The sequence below is a fragment of the Triticum dicoccoides genome, chromosome 7B, assembly GCF_002162155.2.
Source record: "Triticum dicoccoides isolate Atlit2015 ecotype Zavitan chromosome 7B, WEW_v2.0, whole genome shotgun sequence".
NCBI classification, from domain to species: Eukaryota; Viridiplantae; Streptophyta; class Magnoliopsida; order Poales; family Poaceae; genus Triticum; species Triticum dicoccoides.
In genome coordinates, this window is record NC_041393.1 from 567,424,672 (window position 1) to 567,440,192 (window position 15,521).

General features: G+C 45.5%; 1 pseudogene; it reads left to right on the top strand.

The window, feature by feature from the left end:
* Positions 1–854: 854 nt before the first annotated feature.
* Positions 855–15,521, top strand: part of LOC119339118 — a 35,257-nt pseudogene continuing 20,590 nt past the window's right edge.

The window sequence follows — 15,521 nt, forward strand, 5'->3', positions numbered from 1 at the left end:
CGGTCTATGGCGTCACTACTCTTAATAGTGCTCCATTTGCACAAGCCCACTTGAAACCATACCAAGCTCGGTGACGAACGTATTTAGTTCAAATACCCTCCATTGTCGCTTCCAAAGCGGCGGTATACTTTGCCTCTGTTGTAAAATCCGCCATAGTTTTCTACTTTAGAACAATTCCAACTTACTGTGTCACTGTTTTGTGTATTCACAAAACCTTGATTGAAATTGAAGATCGTCTGGACCAATGGTGAAGTTTGCATCAATGTAATTCCTTACAATGAGCATGCATCAATGTAAAACTTTACAACAAAGCTCTTCATCATGTCCATTTACGATAAATATTTCCTTAGAACTTCTCAAGAACTTAATGATATTTTCTGCTGTTGTGGTCCATTTGATCAACACCTTGCTCAATTTGGTATCTTGCACATAACACTGAGAGCACGACACATATCTAGTTGTGTACATAGCATGGCTTATATGACAAAATCATACACAAATTTATATAGAATCTCACTCATATCTTCTTGCTCATCAGTCCTCTTAGGATACTGACTCTTGCTCAAAACTTTTCATGTGACCTCAGCAAGACCACTTCTTGGTGTATAGTGAACCATTTTGTATCTTGTCAATATCTCCATGTGACCTCGGCAAGAACACTTCTTGTTGTTTCCATACTAACCTTTTAGTATTCTGTCAATATATGTTGAGGTTGTTTAGGGGGATGGCTGCTACAGAGATGGCGATGTGTGACCTCGTGTGTTGCTCTTCTAGTGTTGGGCCTTTTATAAAGGTTGTTTAGGTGGATCCGACAGTGCAGTTGGTAGTCCATACAACCATCCATATGAGCGGCGATGGTCATATGGAACACCGTCTTTCGTGATGGTCCAGGAGCATGTTTGAGGAAAAAGGCGTGCATACACTACAAGTATCAAGTTCATCTATTTCAGCGTTGTCATGCTAAAGCGCTAAATTTTTTGGATTACACTCACTTTCAATATTGTGATGTGTGTTCTTTTATGTATTGTGATGTAGAAACACCGGCTGTCGGCGCAGAAGTTATCTCACGATGAAGAGGGTTCACAACATTATGCCAGCATGAAAGATTATCTGAGATGATTGAATCATCATACAAGGCAACCAGTGCTAAATCCAATAATCATCCGACAACAACCCAAACACAGTTCGCACATGGGGTTGCCTCTGCTATCTGGGATAAGTACCCCAGCATGGTGTGGCCACATGTGGATGGAAGTTTGATATCTCCTTTTTATTGATCTGGTATTGGAACAAGAAAGGGTATCCCATACCTATTTCTCCAGAGGTGAACCTAAGTATCGAACCCACGAGAGGAAGATTCCCTTGAAGCAATGGTCTCTAGCAAGCTTTTGCGAAAGTGTCAAATATGGCTTTTGTCCGGATCAGCAAGCAAATTGTGATTCAACACTTATAATAAAAATAAGGTAAGGGGATGAGGTCTTAATGCTTACAACCATGTATTGGTGTTGGGATAAAAATGATATTAGTTTGTGCTCGGGAAGTCCCCCATCAAGAGGTACTTGCTTCGTATCGGAGTGGGGGATGTGTCCAAATAACATATTGCTACCTGTTGAGCTTGCGTTGGTTTTCCTTGAAGAGGAAAGGGTGATGCAGCAATAGTAGCGTAAGTATTTCCCTCAGTTTTTGAGAACCAAGGTATCAATCCAGTAGGAGGATCCTCAAAAGTCCCACGCACCTACACAAACAAATAAAGAACTCGCAACCAACGCAATAAAGGGGTTGTCAATCCCTTCACGGCCACTTGCGAAAGTGATATCTGATAGAGATAGTATGATAAGATAAATATATTTTTGGTATTTTATAATATGGATGCGAAAAGTAAAGATGCAAATAAAAGTAGATTGAAAGCTTATAAGATAAAAGATAGACCCGAGGGCCATAGGTTTCACTAGTGGCTTCTCTCAAGATAGCATAAGTATTACGGTGGGTGAACAAATTACTGTCGAGCAATTGATAGAAAAGCGAATAATTATGAGATTATCTAGGCATGATCATGTATATAGGCATCACGTCCACGACAAGTAGACCGACTCCTGCCTGCATCTACTACTATTACTCCACACATCAAGCGCTATCCAGCATGCATCTAGAGTATTAAGTTCATAAAAACATAGTAACGCATTAAGAAAGATGACATGATGTAGAGGGATAAACTCAAGCAATATGATATAAACCCCATCTTTTTATCCTCAATGGAAACAATACAATACGTGTCTTGCAACCCTTTCTGTCATTGGGTAAGGACACCGTAAGATTGAACCCAAAGCTAAGCACTTCTCCCATGGCAAGAAAGATCAATCTAGTAGGCCAAACCAAACTGATAATTCAAAGAGAGTTGCAAAGATAACTCAATCATACATAAAAGAATTCAGAGGAGATTCAAATATTTCTCATAGATAAACTTGATCATAAACCCACAATTCATCAGATCTTGACAAACACACCGCAAAAAGAGTTTACGTTGAATAGATCTCCACAAGAGAAGGGGAGAACATGTTATTGAGATACAAAAAGAGAGAAGAAGCCATCTAGCTAATAACTATGGACCCGAAGGTCTGTCGTAAACTACTCACAACTCATCGGAAGGGCTATGGTGTTGATGTAGAAGCCCTTCATGGTCGATTCCCCCTCCGGCGGAGCGCCAGCGAAGGCTCCAAGATGGGATCTAGCGGATACAGAAGGTTACGGCGGTGGAAATTGTTTTCCATTGGCTCCCTGGAAGTTTTCGCGGTACGTAGGTATATATAGGAGGAAGAAGTACGTCGATGGCCGCTCGAGGGGCCCAGGAGACAAGGGGCACACCCAGGAGGGGTGGGCACGCCCTCCTATCTCCTGGCCGCCTCCATTTCTTCTTGACTTGCACTCCAAGTCCTCTAGATCATGTTTGTTCCAAAAATCATGCTCCTGAAGGTTTCATTACGTTTGGACTCCGTTTGATATTCCTCTTCTTTGAAATACTGAAATAGGCAAAAAACAGCAATACGGGTTGGGCCTCTGGTTAGTAGGTTAGTCCCAAAAATGATATAAATGTGTAAAATAAAGCCCATAAACATCCAAAAGGGGTAATATAATAGCATGGAACAATCAAAAATTATAGATACGTTGGAGACGTATCAAGCATTCCCAAGCTTAATTCCTGCTCGTCCTCGAGTAGGTAAATGATAAAAACAGAATTTTTGATGTGGAATGCTACCTAGCATAATTCTCAATGTAATTTTCTTTATTGTGGCATGAATGTTCAGATCCAAATGATTCAAAATAAAAGTTCATATTGACATAAGAAATAGTAATACTTCAAGCATACTAATCAAAGCAATCATGTCTTCTCAAAATAACATGGCTAAAGAAAGTTATCCCTACAAAATCATATAGTCTGGCTGTTGCTCTATCTTCATCACACAAAGTATTTAATCATGCACAACCCCGATGACAAGCCAAGCAATTGTTTCATACTTTAGTAATCTCAAACTTTTTCAACTTTCATGCAATACATGAGCGTGAGCCATGAACTTAGCACTATATGTGGAATAGAATGGTGGTTGTGGAGAAGACAAAAAGGATAAGATAGTCTCACATCAACTAGGCATATCAACGGGCTATGGAGATGCCCATTAATAGATATCAATGTGAGTGAGTAGGGATTGCCATGCAACGGATGCACTAGAGCTATAAATGTATGAAAGCTCAACAAAAGAAACTAAGTGGGTGTGCATCCAACTCGCTTGCTCACGAAGACCTAGGGCATTTTGAGGAAGCCCATCATTGGAATATACAAGCCAAGTTCTATAATGAAAAATTCCCACTAGTATATGAAAGTGAAAACATAGGAGATTCTCTATCATGAAGATCATGGTGCTACTTTGAAGCACAAGTGTGGTAAAAGGATAGTAGCATTGTCCCTTCTCTCTTTTTCTCTCATTTTTTTCTTTTATTTTTTTCTTTCTTTTTTTCTTTGGTCTTTCTTTTTTTTGCCTTTCTCCCCCTTTTTTTTGTAAAGTCCGAAGTCTCATCCCGACTTGTGGGGGAATCATAGTCTCCATCATCCTTTCCTCACTGGGACAATGCTCTAATAATAAAGATCATCACACTTTTATTTACTTACAACTCAAAACTTAGAACAAGATATGACTCTATATGAATGCCTCCGGCGGTGTACCGGGATATGCAATGAATCAAGAGCGACATGTAGAAAAATTATGAAGGTGGCCTTGCCACAAATACGATGTCAACTACATGATCATGCAAAGAGCAATATGACAATGATGATGCTTGTCATATAAATGGAACGATGGAAAGTTGCATGGCAATATACCTCGGAATGGCTATGGAAATGCCATAATAGGTAGGTATGGTGGCTGTTTTGAGGAAGGTATATGGTGGGTGTATGGTACCAGCGAAAGTTGCGCGGTACAAGAGAGGCTAGCAATGGTGGAAGGGTGAGAGTGCGTATAATCCATGGACTCAACATTAGTCAAAAGAACTCATATACTTATTGCAAAAATCTACAAGTCATCAAAAACAAAGTATTACACGCATGCTCCTACGGGGATAGATTGGTAGGAAAATACCATCGCTCGTCCCCGACCACCACTCATAAGGAAGACAATCAATAAATAAAAGTGTGCTCCAACTTCATCACAAAGCGGTTCACCATATGTGCATGCTACGGGAATCACAAACTTCAACCCAAGCATTCTTTAAATTCATAATCAGCCAACTAGCATGGCTTTAATATCACTACCTCCATATCTCAAAACAATTATCAAGTATCAAATTGATCATAGCATCCAGTTCACTTCCTATGATAGTTTTTATTATACCCAACTTGGATGCCTACCATTCTAGGACCAATTTTATAACCATAGCAAATACCATGCTGTTCTAAGAGACTCTCAAAATAATATAAGTGAAGCATGAGAGACTAGCAATTTCTACAAAATTAAGCCACCGCCATGCTCTAAAAGATATAAGTGAAGTACTAGAGCAAAAACTATCTAGCTCAAAAGATACAAGTGAAGCACATAGAGTATTCTAATAAATTCTAATCAAGTAGGATTCTCCCAAAAGGTGTGTATAGCAAGGATGATTGGGGTAAAATAAAAAGCAAATACTAAAATCATACACGACGCTCCAAGCAAAACATATATCATGTGGCGAATAAAAATATAGCTCCAAGTAAAGTTACCAATGAACGAAGACGAAAGAGGGGATGCCTTCCTGGGGCGTCCCCAAGCTTAGGCTTTTGGATATTCTTGAATATCTTGGGGTGCCTTAGGCATCCCCAAGCTTAGGCTTTTGCCACTCCTTATTCCATAGTCCATCAAATCTTTACCCAAAACTTGAAAACTTCACAATACAAAACTCAACAGGAAATCTTATAAGCTCCGTTAGTGAAAGAAAACAAAACCACCACATAAGGTACTGTAATGAACTCATTATTTATTTATATTGGTGTTAAACCTATTGTATTCCAACTTATCTATGGTTTAAACTATTTTACTAGCCATAGATGTATCAAAATAAGCAAACAACACACGAAAAATGGAATCTGTCAAAAACAGAACAGTCTGTAGCAATCTGTAACTAACGCAAACTTCTGGAACTCTAAAAATCCTACCAAAAAAGGAAGTCCTGGAAAATTTATCTATTGATCAGCATAAAAAAGAATCAAGGCAAAAGAACGTTTCTGTGATTTAACAAAACTATTTCGTGCGCGCAAAGTTTCTATTTTTCAGCAGAATCAAATTAACTATCACCATAGGTTATCCTATAGGTTCTACTTGGCACAAACACTAATTAAAACATAAAAACACATCTAAACAGAAGGTAGATGCAAAATTTATTGAATAACAGAAAGGAAAAATATTGGGTTGTCTCCCAACAAGCGCTTTTCTTTAAAGCCTTTTGGCTAGGCAGTGATAATTTTAATGATGCTCACATGAAAGACAAGAATTGAAGCGCAAAGAGAGCATCATAAAACACGTGACAAACACATATAAGTCTAACATACTTCCTATGCATAGGCATATTATAAGCAAACAAATTTTCAAGGCAAGCAAAAATTAGCATATGCAAGGAAGAAGAAATAGACGATAGCAATCTCAACATGACGAGAGGTAATTTAGTAAGATAAAAATTTCTACAACCATATTTTCCTATCGCATAATAATTACATGTAGGATCATAAGAAAATTCAACAAAATAGCTATCACATAAAATATTCTCAACACGATCCACATGCATGCAAAGTTGACACTCTTCCAAAATAGTGGGATGTAAAGTTGACACTCTTCCAAACCCACTTTTCTCAAAAATTTCATAAGATTGAACATTATCCAAATATGTGGGATCTAAAGTTGACACTCTTGCAAACCCACTTTCAATAATATTGCAAACACTATTATCAATCTCATATTCATCATGAGGCTTAAATAAATTCTCAAGATCATAAGAAGAATCACCCCAATCATGATTATTGCAACAAGTAGTAGACATAGAAATACTAGCATCCCCAAGCTTATGGTTTTGCATATTATTAGCACAATTGACATCAAGAGAATTTATAGTAAAATCATTGCAATCATGCTTTTTATTCAAAGAGTTATCGTGAATCTCTTCATAAATTTCTTCATCATAATTTTCAGATTCACAAATTTCAAGCAAAGCTTTATAAAGATCATCTAGTGCACAAAACTCACTAGCAATTGGTTCATCATAATTGGATCTCTTAAAAAGATTAGCAAGCGGATGAGGATCCATAGATCTTAGGTTCTGTTTAGCAATAAATAAGCATCTATTCCGACCAAATGAGCAAACGAAAGGGCAAGCAAAAGAGAGAAGACATTGGGAAAGAGAGGGCAAATAAAACGGCAAGGGTGAAGTGGGGGAGAGGAAAACGAGAGGCGAATAGCAAATAATGTAAATGCGAGGGAGATGAGTTTGTGATGGGTACTTGGTATGTCTTGACTTGAGCGAAGACCTCCCCGGCAACGGCGCCAGAAATCCTTCTTGCTACGTCTTGAGCTTGTGTTGGTTTTCCTTGAAGAGGAAAGGGTGATGCAGCAATAGTAGCGTAAGTATTTCCCTCAGTTTTTGAGAAACAAGGTATCAATCCAATAGGAGGCTCCTCAAAAGTCCCACGCACCTACACAAACAAACAAAGAACTCAATGATGATGTTATGTACCTAGGGTAAGTTCATGGATCTATCCAGGATACCATGCCCAAGGACATCCTTAGACGAAGCTACCTTCCAGTCGACCAAGAGAGGCTCCACTCGACCGGCTAGAAGACACTCGACCATGAAGACTCACTCGACCATCAGAAGTTCAGGATCTACTCTGCATCCAAATGGTCTGTAATTAAGTAGTCTTAATGGTCATGATGGCACTTTATGTAGGGTGTTACCAGTAACGCCAGGCCTTAATGTACTTTAACCCTCTGCTAACGTGGGATGGCTGGGGTCTTGGCGTCCTCTATATAAGCCACCCCCCTCCACTGGTAGAAGGGTTCGCACCCCTGTAACTCATATACACAGAGATCAGTCGACCGCCTCCGGGCTCCGAGACGTAGGGCTGTTACTTCCTCCGAGAAGGGTCTGAACTCGCTAAACACTCGTGTGTACAACTACTCCATAGCTAGGATCTTGCCTCTCCATACCTACCCCACATTCTACTGCCAGACTTAGAACCACGACAGTTGGCGCCCACCGTGGGGCCGGTGCCTTAGCGACTTTTTTGGAGAAGTTGCAATTTGTCCGATCGCCTTCATCATGGTTTCCGGCAGAGCTCTGGTCGAAGGCCACAAGATCCGTCTCGGTGCGCTCACTTTCATCGCTGACGACTCCGCTTGGCTCCAGGAGGCACCACTAGACATCGACGCACTCCCCGTCCGCGGGGCGACGCACTTTCGGGCGTGTGTCCGTGGCGTATTGTTACGGCAGCCGTCGACTCCATACCGGTCGACTCCTGCGCCATCCTCCCTCCCTGTCTCCCACCAGCGCAAGCGCTCTGGTCGGTCGAGGCTCCAGGGATGGGTGAGACACGCAGTGGCTCGCCAATCGGCCACCACCCAAGTCGCGGCGATTGAGCCCGACGAATCTCTCTACGACATGTTCGAACTGTCGACTGGCTCCATAGAGACTGCATCCGAGTGCGATAGCAGTGATCCAGCGGCGGAGGTCCTGATGGTCAACGGGCCCCGTAGTCCTCCCGGTTTCCCCCGCGGCGACGGGATGGACGATGAAGACGACCCCGCTCAAGCCCATGAAGAGTACCAACCCGAGCCGCTCACTTCCCAGCAGGAGGAAGAACTTCGCCGCCGGAACATGGATGCCCTGCATACTCCCATTGCAGGAGAAACACCTGAGGCTCGTGCCCTGGAAGAGGCGCGTTTAGCCAACCTGGCTGAACGCACTCGACTGGAAAACCTCCAACGAGCACTCGATGAGCGTGCGCGTCAACGAGTGACCAACTCCAACCGACGCCAGCTCTTTCCGCAACCAACTCAGGTATATCGAACCCCAATTCAGAATTTGGCAGCTGCAGCCCGCATAGCGGAGTCAATTCAGCCCTCTTAGTCAGAGGCTAGAAGAGGCTTGATGCAGATCAGAGATTTGCTCCGGGCGGCGGGAGATCAGAATTCAGCTGTGTCACAGTCGCGCAACAGGATTCACAGTCGATCCGTCGCTGCGAATACTGTTCAGTCGGCTCACAGTCCAAGGTCGCCTCCGAGGCGCGTGGAACGTGAAGGCCGGCGGGACCACTATGATGACCGATTGGATCGTGATGACAGGCGTCGAGTGCCCACTCCTCCTCCGAGAAGTGGGTCTAACGCCCATCAGCAGCAAGATGACAGACGCCAGCTCAGTGTTGGGCGGAGAGCTCCAGTCGACCCTAGAGAGCCAGGCTTTGACGTGAGATCCATCATCGTGCAAGGTTTGGTTGACGGAAACAGAGCTCATAGAGGTGGTCATGACAGAGATGTGCCCACGAGCAGCCGAGTCCATGTTTCAGGTCCAGAATGTTTTAGCAGAGCGATCAGAGCCGCAGTGATACCCCCCAACTTCAGGTTGGCGACTGGGGTGAGTAAGTTCACCGGAGAGTCTAAGCCTGAAACTTGGCTCAAAGACTACCGAGTGGCTGTTCAGATTGGTGGCGGTAATGATGAGGTGGCCATGAAACATTTGCCACTTATGCTAGAGGGTTCGGCCAGAGCGTGGTTGAATCAGTTAGCTCCCAGCAGCATTTACACCAGGGAAGATCTTTCTTGAGTGTTCGTCAGGACGTTTGAGGGAACTTGCAAGCGACCTACCGGATTGAATGAGCTACAAGTTTGTGTTCAAAAGTCGAGTGAAACACTGAGGGATTACATCCAGAGGTGGATCACTTTGCATCATACTGTAGAGAATGTGTCAGATCATCAAGCGGTTTGCGCCTTCAAGAATGGCGTCAAGAACAGAGAGTTGAGCCTGAAGTTTGGTCGAACTAGAGATATGACCCTGAGTCGGATGATGGAAATAGCCACCAAGTATGCCAACGGCGAAGAAGAGGACCGACTCCGGAGCGGCAAGTACAAGCCGAGTCAGTCGGATAAAGGAAACTCCAGTCGGAAGCAAAAGCGGAAGGCCGAGCCAGCAACTCCTGGAGAGGCTCTGGCCGTGACACAGGCAAATTCAAAGGGAAGCCCAAAGGATCTTGGAACCCCAAGAAGGTAAAAGATAAGGAAGGTAATGATGTGATGGATCTGCCGTGTCATATCCACACGAAGAAAGATGAAGAGGGTAACTTCATCTACCCAAAGCATACCACTCGCCAGTGCCGGCTCTTAATCTAGCAGTTTCAAGGGAAACAGCCGAAAGACAAAGAGAAGGAGTCGGGCAAGGCTGAGGACAAGGAGGACAGTGATGGAGAGTACCCTCAGATCAACTCCACTCTGATGATTTTTTGCTGATGTAGAGAGCAAAAGTCGACTGAAAGTGATCAACCGTGAGGTCAATATGGTCGCCCCGGCAACACCAAACTATCTGAGATGGTCGCAAAATCCCATTACTTTCGACCAGTCTGACTATCCTACTCATATTGCCACCCCTGGAAGGCAAGCGCTGGTGGTCGACCCGGTCGTCGAAGGCACTCGACTGGCGAAGGTATTGATGGATGGCGGCAGCGCGTTGAATATACTGTAAGGAGAGACGCTTAAGGGAATGGGCATTCTGATGTCTAGGCTCAGTTCCAGCAACATGATTTTTCATGGAGTCATCCCAGGAAAGAAGGCTGAGTCACTCGGCCAAATAGCTCTAGATGTGGTGTTCGGCGACTCGAAGCATTTCCACAAAGATAAGCTGACATTTGAAGTCATGGATTTCCGGAGCGCCTACCACGCTATCTTGGGAAGACCAGCCTACGCCCGCTTCATGGCTCGACCATGTTACGTGTACCTCAAGTTAAAGATGCCTGGCCCCAAAGGCGTGATCACCGTCACTGGCAACCGGAAGAAAGCAGAAGAGTGTTTCCAGAAAGGCTCAAACATTGCGGATGACCAGATAACAGTGGTAGAGCTAGAGGGATACAAGAAGAATGCAGATCCGAGTGATTTACTGCGGGCCAAGAAGCCCGCCATAGAGTCAGCATTTCAGTCGTCCGGTGAGACGAAGCCAGTTCACATCCACCCGACTGACCCCAATGCAGCTCCGACCCATATTTCCACAACACTCGACTCTAAATAGGAAGAAGTGCTCATCCAGTTCCTCCGTGAGAACTGGGACATCTTCGCATGGAAGCCAGCTGACATGCCGGGTGTTCCCAGCGGACTGGCTGAGCATCGCCTTAGAGTCGATTCAAAAGCAAAACCTGTTAAAGAACATATTCGACGGTCCGCCGTTCAGAAGAAAAAAGCCATTGGCGAAGAGGTGGCTCGACTCCTTGCAGCAGAGTTCATCCGGGAGATATACCACTCCGAGTGGCTCGCCAATGTAGTTATGGTTCCCAAAAAGGACAATTCCCTTCGTATGTGCATTGATTTCAAACATATCAATCGGGCCTGCCCGAAAGATCATTTTCCTCTCCCTCGCATCGACCAAATTGTCGACTCGACCGCAGGGTGCGAGAGATTGTCTTTTCTAGATGCTTATTCCGGGTATCATCAGATCCGTCTGTATGGGCCCGACGAAATCAAAACAGCTTTCATCACTCCATTCGGGTGCTTCTGCTATATCACCATGCCATTCGGCCTCAAGAATGCCGGAGCCATGTTCATGAGAATGATTCAAAAGTGTTTACTCACTCAAATCAGTCGGAATGTGGAAGCATACATGGATGATATCATGGTCAAGTCGCGAAAGGGTGCCGACCTGTTGACTGACTTAGCTGAAACATTTGCCAATCTCAGGAGGTATCTTATCAAGCTCAATCCTTCAAAGTGCACATTCGGAGTACCTGGCGGAAAGTTACTCGGTTTTCTCGTTTCCGAACAAGGAATCGATGCTAACCCAGAAAAAGTTGGCACCATACTCCGAATGAAACGCCCTGTGCGTGTGCACGACGTCCAGAAGCTTACTGGATGCTTGGCCGCGTTAAGTCGATTCATCTCTCGCCTCGGTGAAAAGGCGTTGCCCCTTTACCGACTAATGAAGAAGGCAGACAAGTTCGAGTGGACTCCAGAAGCTGATGCAGCGTTTGCCGAGTTAAAAACTCTGCTCTCCACCCAGCTGGTGCTTGCTGCTCCAATCAGCAAAGAGCCTCTGTTGCTTTATATTGCAGCCACAGGACAAGTCGTCAGTATAGTACTTAGGGTCGAGCGGGAAGAAGAAGGGAAAGCCTTCAAAGTTCAGCGCCCAGTGTATTATCTCTCTAAAGTTTTAACCCCATCGAAGCAAAGATATCCTCATTATCAGAAGCTCGTATATGGGATCTACATGACCATGAAGAAGGTTGCTCATTATTTCTCTGATCACGACATTACAGTCGTCAGCGATGCACCATTGTCAGAAATTCTGCACAACAGAGATGCAACTGGTCGAGTGGCTAAATGGGCGATTGAACTCCTTCCCCTTGATATCAAATTCGAGGCAAAGAAAGCCATTAAGTCCCAGGCTATAGCAGATTTCCTTGCCGAGTGGATTGAGCAACAACAGCCGACTCAAGTCCACTCGGAGCATTGGACCATGTTCTTTGATGGCTCTAAGATGTTAAATGGTTCTGGTGCTGGGGTTGTTTTGGTTTCCCCCCGAGGAGACAAGCTCAGATATGTGCTCCAGATCCACTTTGATTCCTCCAACAATGAAGCAGAATATGAAGCGCTCTTGTATGGATTATGCATGGCCATTTCACTCGGCGTCCGTCGCCTTATGGTCTACGGCGATTCAGATTTGGTGGTCAATCAAGTAATGAAGGAGTGGGACGTTAGAAGCCCAGCTATGGCTGGATACTGCAATGCAGTGAGGAAGCTCGAAAAGAAGTTCGAAGGGTTAGAGCTCCACCACATACCTCGACTAAAAAATCAAGCAGCTGACGACCTGGCGAAGATAGGATCCAAGAGAGAAGCCATCCCTAGTGGTGTGTTTTTGGAACATATCCACACTCCGTCAGTCGTAGAAGATCCTTTTACCGATGAAGCCCCGCAGCCTAAGAGTGTCACGGACCCGACTGAGGTTGAAGTCCCAGGAGTGGTCGACCTGATCATGGAAGTTCTAGTGATCACTCCAGATTGGACAGTACCATATATCACGTATATCTTGAGGAAAGAGCTCCCGGAGGATGAAGAAGAGGCTCGACAGATCGTCTGGCGATCTAAAGACTTTACTGTGATAAAGGGACAGTTGTACAGAGAAAGCGCGACTGGAGTTGGTCAGAAATGCATAACGCCAGAGGAAGGTCAAATAATCCTTGATGACATCCACTCAGGGACCTGTGGCCATCATGCGTCCTCTCGGACCATCGTGGCCAAAGCATACCGAGCCGGATTTTATTGGCCTAGAGCAAATGAAATGGCGAAGGAGATAGTCGACAAGTGTGAGGGGTGCCAATTTTATTCCAATATGTCACACAAGCCCGCGTCAGCTTTGAAGACTATACCACTCGTCTGGCCCTTTGCAGTGTGGGGTTTGGATATGGTCGGTCCTTTGAGAACAGGCAGAAGCGGTTTTACCCATGTGCTGGTAGCAGTCGACAAGTTCACTAAGTGGATCGAAGCTAAACCCATCAAGAACCTCGATGCCAGTACTGCCGTCAGCTTCATCAGAGAATTGATATTCAGATATGGGGTCCCGCACAGCATCATCACTGACAACGGGTCAAACTTCGACTCCGAAGAGTTCAGAGCCTTCTGCACATCCCAGGGCACGCGAGTCGACTACGCTTCAGTCGCTCACCCACAGTCGAATGGACAAGCTGAACGAGCCAACGGTTTGATCCTCAAAGGGTTGAATCCCCATTTAATGCGTGATCTTAAGCATGCGGCTGGTGCATGGGTCGACGAACTTCCCTCAGTGCTTTGGGGCTTGAGGACCACGCCCAACCGGTCGACTGGGAGAACTCCATTCTTCTTGGTCTACGGGGCTGAAGCAGTCTTACCAAGTGACCTTCTCCACAATGCTCCTCGAGTCGAGCTCTACCCTGAAGCAGAAGCAGAACAAGCGCGGCAGGATGCAGTCGACCTGTTAGAGGAAGAGAGGGAGATGGCTCTGATCAGATCGACAATTTACCAACAGGACTTGCGTCGCTTCCACGCCAAAAACGTGAAGAGTCGAGCCTTCCAGGAAGGAGATTTAGTTCTCCGAGTGGATCAGCAGAAACCACACAAACTTGCTCCTTCTTGGGAAGGTCCCTTCATCGTCACCAAGGTTCTCCACAATGGAGCATACCGTCTTTACAATGTCGAGCATCAGATCGACGAGCCCCGAGCTTGGAACGCGGAACTTCTCCGTCCCTTTTACACCTAAGTATTCACTCAAACGAGTTGTAATAAAAGTACTTCTGTAGTTTGTTGATCAAAGACAAGAGATTTATAATCTTCCCTGTAGTCGTTATTTCTTTTGTCTACTCAAAACAATCCCCCAGTGGGCGGCTTGGCTGCGAATCCGATTCGCCCAAGTCTGTAAAAAAAATCCTAACTGAGTGGTGAGCCAGTCTCCCACACGAAGGCTTAGCTGCGAAATCCGTTTCGCCTAGGATAAATAAAATCCTACCGAGTGGTAAGCCAGCCTTCCACTCGGAGGCTTAGCTGCAGTCCAAGTACTCGCCTAAGATAAATAAAATCCTACCGAGTGGTAAGCCAGCCTTCCACTCGGAGGCTTAGCTGCGAAATCCGTTTCGCCTAAGATAAATAAAATCCTACCGAGTGGTAAGCCAGCCTTCCACTCGGAGGCTTAGCTGCAGTCCAAGAACTCGCCTAAGATAAATAAAATCCTACCGAGTGGTAAGCCAGCCTTCCACTCGGAGGCTTAGCTGCGGTCCAAGTACTCACCTAAGATAAATAAAATCCTACCGAGTGGTAAGCCAGCCTTCCACTCGGAGGCTTAGCTGCAGTCCAAGTACTCGCCTAAGATAAATAAAACCCTACCGAGTGGTAAGCCAGCCTTCCACTCGGAGGCTTAGCTGCAGTCCAAGTACTCGCCTAAGATAAATAAAATCCTACCGAGTGGTAAGCCAGCCTTCCACTCGGAGGCTTAGCTGCAGTCCAAGTACTCGCCTAAGATCAACAAAATCCTGTCGAGTGGTAAGCCAGCCTTCAACTCGGAGGCTTAGCTGCAACATTGCGCTCGCCTAAGTCCAAATACAACGTGCGCTCTGCAAGGAGGACGAGGTGCAGGTCGATTGCTACCCTCTCCTTCTGATCTACGCCACAAGTTCAACATGCGCTCTGCAAGGGAGACGAGGTGCAGGTCGACTGCTACCCTGTCTTTCAGAGCTACGCCACCAATTCAAATCCTACCGAGTGGAGAGCAAACCTCCCACTCGTAGGCTTAGCTGCAGCCCAGTGCTCGCCTAAGTATCTGAAATCCTACCGAGTGGAGAGCAGACCTCCCACTCGAGGGCTTAGCTGCAGCCCAGTGCTCGCCTAAGTATCTGAAATCCTACCGAGTGGAGAGCAAACCTCCCACTCGGAGGCTTAGCTGCAGCCCAGTGCTCGCCTAAGTATCTGAAATCCTACCGAGTGGAGAGCAGACCTCCCACTCAGGGGCTTAGCTGCAGCCCAGTGCTTGCCTAAGTATCTGAAATCCTACCGAGTGGATAGCAGACCTCCCACTCGGAGGCTTAGCTGCAGCCCAGTGCTCGCCTAAGTATCTGAAATCCTACCGAGTGGAGAGCAGACCTCCCACTCGGGGGCTTAGCTGCAGCCCAGTGCTCGCCTAAGTATCTGAAATCCTACCGAGTGGAGAGCAGACCTCCCACTCGGGGGCTTAGCCGCAGCCCAGTGCCCGCCTAAGTATCTGAAATCCCACCGAGTGGAGAGCAGACCTCCCAC